An 11,280-nucleotide genomic window follows, 5' to 3' on the forward strand; every position below is an offset into this window, starting at 1 on the left:
CACAAAAGCGAAGTGTTAAGCCGATTGAAGCTGATAAAAACTGAAGCTAGGGTTCCTGATGAAAATCTCTCGAGAACCTGGAGGGAATCGGAAACATCCCGGACTGGAGCCTTACAGGCAGTCACGTGACAAGAATTTATAGAAAAATTATATTAAACTCTGAAGTTACCAAAACTCGTTCTCAGCTGTGTTGAGGGAGAGAGAGCGCTGCAGGGGGGGGGGGGGGGGGGGAAGTTCCCCAATATGGTAAAAGCCAATGTAATATCTGATGACTTATCCTGGAATAGAATAAATAGAATAATATCTTTCATATTTCGAGAATGCGTTGGTTTTTGAAGATTTCAATGCCAGGGCACTCGGCCAACATGACCTGATTGCTCTCGCGTGTTTCTGTCATACAAATTTCCCTTAATAGAGTCAAAACCTACTTCTCACGGATGACAGAAACACTCAAGGATGGCTTGGTAAGAATGCAGTTAGGTTTCTAGACGTAAAAGTCTCCCATCGGGAAAAGACAACGCAACAGAGTTCCCAGGCACCCCTCCACTGTCCCCACTGGGCTCGTGGGGGGGGGCTCCAGTTTGAAATCTCAGGTTCTCTGTGCCCGACTGTTCAAGGCCCCAGGAAAGAAATTAATGACACCCCGGGTGACTGCTGTCGCCTCCTAAGGACCGTACGGCTCTGTGGTTTCCAAGGCTGCCTGCACTGTGGGGTGTGCGGGTTTGTGCTCCATTTTCTCCTTGCCTTTCTGGGCACCGTGAATCCCCCAGATGAGGTTAACATAAGTCAACTTGCACCCGGAAGTGATGGTTTCTTTGTGTCTGACTCAGGGAACCCAAATGGCTAGATGCTAACCTCTTCTCTTCTTGAAACCGGGTCTGGTGGAAGGAATGTTGGCCTGGAAATCAAGTGTCAGGCACGGCTCAAGGGTCTGTCCAAGCCTCAGTTTCCTGATTGGTCCTAAATTTCCTAAAAATGAGAAAACTGCCTCAACGATCCATCTCTAAGGAGCCTGTCTACAGGAATAGAATTCCATGTATCTATGACATCACACAATAATTGATATTATATAGGATAGAAATAATTGTCTAATTTTTTAAATTTAATTCTTTTTTTTTTTTTAAGTAAACTCTTCATGGGGCACCTGGGTGGCTCAGTTGGTTAAGCGGCCGACTTCGGCTCAAGTCATAATCTCAAGGTTCGTGGGTTTGAGCCCCGTGTAGGGCTCTGTGCTGACAACTCAGAGCCTGGAGCCTGCTTCGGATTCTGTGTCTCCCTCTCTCTCTCTCTGTCCCTTCCCCACTCATGCTCTGTCTCTCTCTGTCTCAAAAGTAAATAAACATTTAAAAAAATAATAAGAAAAAATAAAGTAAGCTCCTCAGCCAATGTGGGGCTCAAACTCATAGCCCCGAGATCAAGAGTCACATGCTCTATCGACTTAGCCAGCCAGAGGTGTCTCCAATGTTTTTTTAAAAATAGTTTATTGTCAAATTGGTTTCCATACAACACCCAGTGCTCTTCCCCACAAGTGCCCTCCTCCATCACCACCTCTTTTCCCCCCTCCCCCTTCCCCTTCAACCCTCAGTTCATTTTCAGTATTCAGTAGTCTCTCAAGTTTTGCATCCCTCTCCTCAACTCTCCAATGTTTTTTTTTTTAAGTGACTATATTACATCCCCTCTCTCTGAACCAACAGCTAGAACGTTATGGTCTCTGTCTTTCAGGACAACCAAAAGTAACATAGGTCCAGAGTCCCATGACCCGGGGCCACCGAGGCAATGACAGTGTCCACCTTGGGCCACAGGATGGTCCCAGGACATCAAGCTCCTATTGTAATTCTTAGCTGAAGCCTCCAACTCGTGTCTGATTCCACTTATGTGTTCACTGAAAAGTGCAATCAGATTTCCCCACAATAACGAGCAGATTCATGGCCACGGACGTAATGTAACGAGGTGCTTTTCCCTTCTTGTTTACTCGTTCTAGTTTTGTGCAGCAGCGATAAAACGAGCATTCAGATCCTCGTAAGCTTTAGCTTGGAAAAATAAACAAACGTGAACAAAAAAATTTCCCCCTCCTCTTCACTCTGTCAAAGCCCTGTGGAATCAATTTTACCACACCAAGCGCCACTGAAATCAATGGGGTAAGCATTGGACTTGGCATTGTAAAAATAATTGGATTGCACCCCAGACTGACGTTCCTTTCAGGAAATAGAGAAAATGTGCCTTTGCTGGTGAGGTGGAGGTGAAAACGCGCCTCAGTGCCCGTGGGCTTCACCCTGTGTTCTCGGCATTGTCTTGTCAAGAGCAGCTATTATCAAGTCCCAAATGAGCCCGGCGGTACAACCCTCAATGAGGTGTGTAAAACTGCCTTCCCTGGTGAGAATGAGAACGCTTCTTTTGTTCCCGTCTTTAAAATTAACTGCATAGTATTACCACTACCAATGAGGTGTTTAACATCAAAATTGCCTTCCCTGGTGAGAAGAAAAACACTTACTTTGTTTCCTTCCTCAAAATTAATTGAGGTTTTTAAAAACTCATCCTTATTCAACCGACAGTTGCATAGAAGGGGAAGAATCGAAGGAGATGGGATTCTCCAAGTGCCGCCTCTGGCAGCCCATCCACGGTTTTCCGCGCGTTCTTGCTGCGGAGATCACCGGCTGGACTTTTTCCTGCTCCTCTGCTCTATTATTCTCCCATGAGCCTTTGTGACACTGGTTGTCGGGGTGACCCTCATCCCAGACATTCCTTACCGGCTTGCAAATTTCCTACCAACCTCTTCGTCCAACGGTGTTAAAGAAACTGCTTCGGGGCCCCTGGGGGGCTCAGTAGGTTAAGCATCTGACTTCTGCTCAGGTTCTGATCTCATGGTTCACAGGTTCAAGCCCCACATTGGGCTCTATGCTGACAGCTCAAAGCCCAGAGCCTGCTTTGGACTCTCTCTCTCTCTCTCTCTCTCTCTCTCTCTCTCTCTCTCTCTCTCTCTCTGCCCTTCCCCCACTTGTACTCTGTCTCTCTGTCTCACTCTAAATAAATAAAACATTTAAAAAGTAAAGAAAAGAGCCAGGGGCAAATGGCCGGAGCCGGACCAACCATGCTGCTACAGAGGAGGACGGGTGTTGCAGCCGGCGTCAAAGCAGCTCCAGCGCCGGGGACTCGGACGGGGAGCGCGACGACTCGTCAGCTGCACGGGCCGGCAGCAGCTGGAGACGCTGCTCAACAAGACTATGTGCATTCGCATGACAGATGGACGGACCCTGGTCAGCTGCTTCCTGTGCACCGACCGCGACTGCAATGTCACCCTGAGCTCGGCGCAGGAGTTCCTCAAGCCGTCGGATTCCTTCTCTGCGTGCTGGGCCTGGCCATGGTACCTGGCCACCACATCGTTTCTGTTGAGGTGCAGAGAGAGAGCCTGGCAGGGCCTCCCTATCTCTGACCGCGATCGTGCATGCTTTTCGGACCATTAAACCTGTAAACGGAAAAAAATAATAATAAAAAATAAAAATTAAAATAAATAAAAAAGTAAAGAAAAGAAACTGCTTCATAAAAATTATATTAGTCTCTAGTATTAAAATAGGAGGGGGCTTTGGTAGATATGGCTAAAGCTGCTCATTCTCCTCGGGAATTCCACAAGTGGCTCTAAGGTTCATCACCCCCTCAGGTACTTGGCATGTGACGTGTGCCGTGGCCACTGTCTTTTGCAAGACCCAGCAGAACAGTGAAGGCAAAGAAGCAAAGTCTTCACTTGTATGGATCAGAAGTCCAGATAGAGGAGAAGAGCAAGAAGGGCAGAAGAATATTAGATCAGGAGCCAGGCTACCTCCGATCCAGTAAGAAATTCTGCACAGGAAAGAACTTGGAGGGTCGGAACCAAGAGAATGAGACTCCTCATGGTTTCCCCAAGGATCCCCCATGCCCCGCCCCCTAGCCCCCTGGGCTGAACTGTGGAAGGTGGGAGCAGAAGCTGAAAAACATAGGAGGCTTGGAGGTCCTTGTTTAAAGTGACCCACGCTTCAAGAAGCCAGTGAAGCCTGAAGACACCCAGAGCACCCTCCTTTCAGAATGGGTGGACCAGTCCACTGTCTCTAGGCCAGCGGACCTGAGAGCGTCACAGAGAACATGGCACCCTAAGCAATGGAATGTTCCCCATGCCTGAGCGAGGTGTGAGTACAGCCAGGAGAGGCCTCCGACTGCCACAGCCATGAGAGATGACCCAGAGGCCTCCAGGGACCTACAAGGACAAAAAATGGATAGAAAGATGAACGTTTTAGGGGGCGCCGGGGAAATGCTCACCTTGGCCCCCACCTTTGGCCCCCGGTGCCTCCACACAGCGAAAGCTCCCTTGAAGGAACACTCAAAATCCTGAACGGACTGAAATGTAGTTTCCGTTGCCTGGTGAAGTGGGACCCTAACATGCAAAATGAATTGGATCATAGAAAAATAGTTACATTTCTTTGTGCACCTTGAATTTGTGGACCGAGATTTGTACCTGCTGAACTCGGTTCATCTACAAAGATGTTATTTGCATCAACCAAAAAACCAATGATTACAATGGCATCATGACCAAATAAAACTCAAAAACATGTTTCTAAAGGGCATTTATTGAGTGTAGACTACGTATGAGGTCTGTCCTCTTCTCTTTTTATATGTGATCTCATTTATTCCTTACAATTCACAGGTGCAGTACCCCCACTTCGTGGTTAAGGAAACAAAGATTTACAGAAGTTAAATAACTTTTTAAAGTAAACCCCACACCCAGGGTGGGGCTTGAACTTCTGATCCCAAGATCAGGAGTTACAAGCTCTAGGGACTGAGCCAGCCAGGCATGAGAGAATTTAAATAATTTGCCCAAGACCACATGTGATGCATACTGAAGACAGAATTCAAATCTGGGAACGTCTGACTCCTAAATCAATATTCTGAACCACTGCCTAGGCTTACTCTCCCCTTGCTCGGCTTCACAGATCTCTCCAGAAATGTTTCTTTCTACTGCTCCTGGTGTTTGTAGCTTCAAGGTAGGCACACATTCATGGACTGCAGCCCTGAGTACAAAAAAGCACAAAGTTCATATCCTTCCTGCTCCGAGTTACCAAATTGCCCAATAATGAAGGGAATTGATGTCATAATCTCGGTGCCCGGATTGAGCTCACTTTTGCAGTCACTACACCTTGTGAGTTCATCAAAATTGCTGATTAATGAAAAGAAACTGAGGGTTGATGGGGGGTGGTGGAGAGGGGAAAGTGGGTGATGGGCATTGAGGAGGGCACTTGCTGGGATAAGCATTGGGTGTTGTCTGGAAGCCAGTTTGACAATAAATTATATATTTTAAAAATTGCTGATTAAACTTCACCAAGAAACAAAATGTGACAGGGGACCAGAGTCCTAGACCAGAAGTCAATAGACTATGTTCCTTGGTTTCTCATTCATGCTCTTCCATGAATCAATTGCTTGATCCTGGGCAATTGCTTACCCAATCTGACCCTCAGTTTCTTCATCTACAAAATAAATACAATCTTAAGGTCTCCTTCTAGCTCTAACTTCCTGTGATTCTGAAGAGTCGAGATCAAGTTTATTATTTTATAGGAAATTGAACTGTACTTCTCCAAATACTAACTATTCTTTAATTTCTATCAGTATCTCAGTTCTAGATTTAAATTTCTTTCTTTCTGGACTAAGGCACAGGTAAAGAGTTTCACAAAGGGATAGGAAATTACACATAATAACACCTTGTCTTGTTAGCATTAGGAGAAACATGAAGACGAGAGATGAAATTGTTTTTAGGAAGACTCTCTATAACACTATATAAAGAGATGTAAGAACCACTGTAAAAAGATTGTATCACTTTGACTATGATGTGGAGGAAAGACATCATCCTGATAACAAGATCTCACATAGGAAAATCGTCTTGTGTCCTTTGAAACTGCTTACAACCATCCTTTAAAAATATTTCCTGGGATTTGTTGATCCTTCTCATATGGCTGTTATCTCCGTTTCCTTGAGTGAAAATTCTTTGATTTCTCTGGTTTATTTCCTTGCATGATACTGACCCTACTCAAATGTTTTATTATTCTCAAGGTGGACACATGACTTAGACCTATGCATATTTCATACTCCTGCCTAGAGTGTTTATTTAAAGGATAAATAGATTCCCAACTGAACCTCAGTACATCGTCAGGAACTATCTAGAAAGAGATATTCTTGGGTTGCTAAGCAGAGAGGATGTGGGTTCCTTGAAACCATCTTGCCACTACACAGGAAGCACTTGCCTGGATTGAAGCTGACACAGAGAAAGCAAAGTCTAGAAATGAATGAGTACCTGGACCCCATGATCTACTCCCTAGTCTGTCAAAAACAGCCAATAAATCCCCTTTGTGTTTAAGCAGAAGCCATTTTAAATCCTTTTTGGGGGGGGAAGTCGCTTGCAATGGAAATTAATCACACTAGAATTTGTGAGCCTGGAGAGCAAGTCCATAGTTCTCCACTTCTTCACATCAACAGATGCCTAAGGGTCTAGAATTGAGATAATTGCTTTGCCACAGAAAAGGTAAAGTGGAACCATATCATATCAGACTTTCATTTACGTGTTGATTTTAGAAGCTAACCCCATGAAAGATGTCACATCACAATCTAATTTAATTCTCGAAGCAGCAAACAAATTGATTAACACTTATTAAGGATGAATGTACAAACAAAAGGCACAAACCCTGCAGGTTAGTAGGTACAGTTTAGAATTTTCCACCTGCTGCCAAGTTACCACCAGTGATTGCATTTTCTCTTAAAGCCAGACTTTTTTTTTTTTAGTTTTAAGTTTTTTTAAGTTTAAGTTTTTTAAAGTTTTTAAAGTTTTTTTAAGTTTAAACTTGTTTTTAAGTTTTAAGTTTAAGTTTTTTAAACTTTATTTTAGGGTTTTTTTTTTTTAAGTTTAAGTTTTTAAGCTCCATGCTGCACATGCAACCAGCATGGAGCCTGACACAGGGCTCAAACCTATGAACCATGAGATCACAATCTGAGCTAAAATCAAGAGTTAAGCTCAACCAACAGCCACCCAGGGACCCCAGACCCAGTCTTTTTGAATGTCCAAGTATCTGCCTATGATCTCTCTTTCAGAATTTTATTACATGATATGGGAATCAAGAGTTAATGGTCTACAATTGAGAGACTATGAAATTAAAGACTAAGTATAATATTTAAATGCATTCTAAAATGTATTTTAAAATGTATGATTAAATGTATCTCTCGGGATGCCAGGGTGCCTCAGTCTGTTAAGTGTCCAACTTCAGCTCAGGTCATGATCTCCTGGTCCATGAGTTTGAGCCCCCCCCCCCCCCCACACACACACAGCTCAGAGCCTGGAGCCTGCCTTGGATTCTGTCTCCCCCTCCCCCACTTACGCTCTGTCTCTCTCTGTCAAAAATAAATGTTAAAAAAATGTATCCCTCTATTAGCTCTTTTCAGTCACAGACACACATGCTCAAGCTACTCCCCTCTTAATAAAAGCTGCCTGGACCCCATGTCCCTTTGCAGCTTCTTTGTTCTCCTCGCCTTCCCAGTCCAATGTCTCCTTTCCCTACTCCGAACTCCCTCCATGTCCCCAGCACTCCACCCAGCCTGCTTTTCATAAGCTCATCGGTGGTTCCAGCCACTAATCCCACTGTTCAACAGCAGTATTCCTCTTCCTTGATTTCTCCCCAGCTACTGATGCAGGGATCGCTCTCTTCTTTGGCTTTTCAGGACACCTCCTATTGTCACTGTGATTTGACTAACTTGTGATCTCACGCTGTTTTGGGTAGAAGTTTTCCCTTCACTGTGGAATGTTTCTCAAGTCAAGCCATAACCTCGGCCGGGATATTGGCTGAGCGTTTGCTTGTCACAGCTCTGTGCACTCCACACGCAGACGTTTCTGTGGAATGCTCCCTTAGTCCTCTGCTTGTTTCCGCAGCCGCCCTCAGGAGCAGGTGTCCAGAGGGCCATCAGGTCACTGCATGGGGCGGCCATCTTGCCACTGGAGTTTTTACTGGATTTCCTTCAGAGACAACAGAGCCGCAGTTTGAATGAATGTTCTTCTGACTATGGTGGAAAACTTAATCTCACAAAATTAAGAGAATTCATCCACTTGTGGCTCAAAACTCAATTTGGGGGTAGTGGTGGGTATTTCTTGGTTTATTAGGATTCTCCCCCTGTCCTCCTCTGATCAGGTTTTTAGTGGGGGGTCGTGGTGGGGGGAGAGGCTGGGTATTGTCCTGGTATTTTCTCCATGCTTCTTTCTTTCCTTGCTTTCTTCCCTGTGGGATTTACTGAGAGCGAACTGTCTGATCTCCCAATCAAGTGCACCTTGGTCTTTGGTGGGGAATTTAAGAGCGGCCTCCCCACTGACTGGCCTGACCTAGATCTCAGGGGCCTGATGACTTGTTTAGATCTAGCTGCTGATTCCTTTGCAGCCTGGGCCATCCAAACATCTAGCCTCTTTATTTTTTTTATGGTTTTTATTTTATTTTTGAGAGACAGAGACAGTGAGAGCAGGGGAGGGTCAGAGAGAGAGGGAGACACAGAATCCGAAGCAGGCTCCAGGCTCTGAGCTACCCATCAGCACAGAGCCCGACACGGGGCTTGAACCCAGAACCGTGAGATCATGACCTGAGCCGAAGCCGGACGCTTTACCGACTGAGCCACCCAGGCACCCCAATCTAGCCTCTTTAGAATCATGGTTTCTGGAGGCTCTCAGCATTTTTCTCTTTGGGCTGTTTTTTTTTTAAAGTATATGTATATATATATATATATATATATATATACACACATACATATATACACATACATATATGTATAAATGTGCATATGTGTGTAAATATATATGTATGTATGTATATATATTTGGGGGGGGTGATGTTTGTTTATTTTTGAGAGAGAGACAGAGTGTGAGCAGGGGTGGAGCAAAGAGAGACACAGAATCAGAAGCAGGCTCCAGGCCCTGAGCTGTCAGCAGGGAACTCAATGCAAGGCTTGAACTCATGAACCACGAGATCATGACTTGAGCCAAAGTCAGATGTTTAACTGACTGAGCCACCCAGGCACCCTATTTATATATTTTTGAGAGAGAGAGAGAGAGACATAAGAAGTGGGGAGGGGCAGAAAGAGGGAGAGAGAATCCCAAGCAGACTCCACTCTGTCAGCACAGAGCCTGATGCCAGGCTTGAATTTACAACCAGTGAGATCATGACCTGAGCCATAATCAAGAGTTGGAGGCCTAACTGACTGAGCCGTCCAGGCATCCCTCCGTCTGGAACTTTTTGGATTCCTCCCTCCCAGGCCTGGGAGTGTGGATATGTGTTGGGGGGAAGGAAGGGAGCTGAATAATTGGTTATCAGAACAATAAAAGGGCCCCTCTGTGCGCATTTCTACTCTCCTAAAGGCCAAACCAAGGCAGCCCGGGGGCACCAAATGGGCTGTCTTCTCCCAGAGGTCCAGGCAGGCCCCATGCTTCCTCCTCACCTTCTCCTCCACTCACACTGATTTTCCTAAATTCTCTTCCTTTTTTCTCTGAATCCTTCCCACAGCCCAGAAAGGAATTTGTCTCCACGGGGTGAAAAGACTTTTTCTTTAAAAAACAAAACAAAACAGGGGCATCTGGGTAGCTCAGTTGGTTAAGCGTCCGGCTTCGGCTCAGGTCATGATCTCAGAGTACGTGGGTTCGAGTCCCGCATCAGGCTCTGTGCTGACAGCTAGCTCAGAGCCTGGAGCCTGTCTTCAGATTCTGTGTCTCCCTCTCTCTCTGATCCTCCCCTGCTCGTGCTGTCTCTCTTTGTCTCTCAAAAAAAAAAAAAAATAAATAAAACACATTAATAAAAAAAACAAAACAAAACATATACCATTCTTCTTAACTTTGTGGTCCATGGTCTATGCCCTGATTCTTTGTATGCAAAGTCAACTTTTTAAAAATGAAAAATAAAAATACGTGTAGCTCTTTTGTCAAGCACCTGGTTCTTGAAAAGTGGCTTTCAGAGCATATTGCTTTTATTATAACTTAAAAAAAAACCATTTTGGAATTCAGGCACTGTTTGTTCTCCCCTCAAAGCAATGAAACAGATAGGCAGAGGGCCACACTGGCCACAAGAAAATTAGTGGGGGAAATCTTGGCTTAGAGGGCACACATATGATCTAGGTAATCATAGATTCTTTTACTTGCTATGTTCCCATGCCAAGTAATTCATGAGAGCAAAAACCATAAAATTTCTTGTCTTTTAAACTGCCGATTTCTGCAGCCTCTCATCTCTCTCAAGTTTCAGAAATTTGCGTGAAAAGGAGATAAGAGCAAAATTAGAGGCAAAATCTCAGCCTATGAAACTCCTTTGTGTCTATGCTTTTCCTGTTTCATTTGGTGTGGCAGGAGAGCGAGCAGTATTATTTTCGCCTAAGAGTTGGATGTTGATTGTTTCAGCATGTATATAAACGTTGTTGGTTGTTTTTTTTTTTTTAATCTTTCTAGGGGCGCCTGGCTGGCTCAGTCAGAAGAGCATCCAACGCTTGATCTTCAGAGTCATGAGTTCAAGCCCCACCTTGGGTGAAGAGATTAAATAAAACTTAAGGAAAAAAGAAAGGAAATTTTCTTTTGACTCTGTAATTTATCATTCTTAAATAGCACTTATTTTAACGTATTAAAGCGTATTCATCTTGAAGGCACGTATACCTGAAATTGGAAGCGTTAATAACAACCAAATCGGAAGTAACATTGTGAAGATGGACAGTATAAAGCAGAAAAAAAAAATGCAGGGGAAAAAGCTCTAAGGGGTAAAGGGTTGGGGCAAGAGAGAGAAACGGGCACTTCTCCAGGCCGCCTCCGGGCTGTCTGTCTAGTCGGGGGTTACAGTCCCTTTACGGAAATACTGCGACTGACCAAACCCCAACGCCGGTAGGAGGAAGCCGGTGTCGCCCGGATTGCGCTGCAGAAACAAAACCAACCCTGCGGGGCAAGGGCGAGTTTCAAGGACTCCGCGTACACAGCGAACTGGATTAATCCTCCGACCTCACTATCAGCATCATGACTACTTAACACGTTGACTATTTAACATTCCTAAATGCCCCGTGTCCAGGAAGGCCTCCGAATGCTTCGCTCCCAAAACAGCGCCCGGAGCGGTTTTCGGACAAGATCAAAAAGATGGAGGCGAGCTTTTGTTTACTGCGGACCCGCTCCACTCGGGCGTCTTCGGTCGGAGACGCGCACACCGCGCACCCGACCCGCGGCTCCGGGTCGGCGTGGATGCGACGGCACGCGAGGACCCCGCCCGGCCTTCC

At 45.2% G+C, this 11,280-nt stretch overlaps 1 pseudogene; it reads left to right on the top strand.

The window, feature by feature from the left end:
• The first annotated feature begins 2,996 nt into the window (after positions 1-2,996).
• On the top strand, positions 2,997-3,447 carry LOC115287606 (annotated as a pseudogene).
• The last annotated feature ends 7,833 nt before the right edge of the window (positions 3,448-11,280 follow it).

This window comes from Suricata suricatta, chromosome 1 (assembly GCF_006229205.1).
Source record: "Suricata suricatta isolate VVHF042 chromosome 1, meerkat_22Aug2017_6uvM2_HiC, whole genome shotgun sequence".
NCBI classification, from domain to species: Eukaryota; Metazoa; Chordata; class Mammalia; order Carnivora; family Herpestidae; genus Suricata; species Suricata suricatta.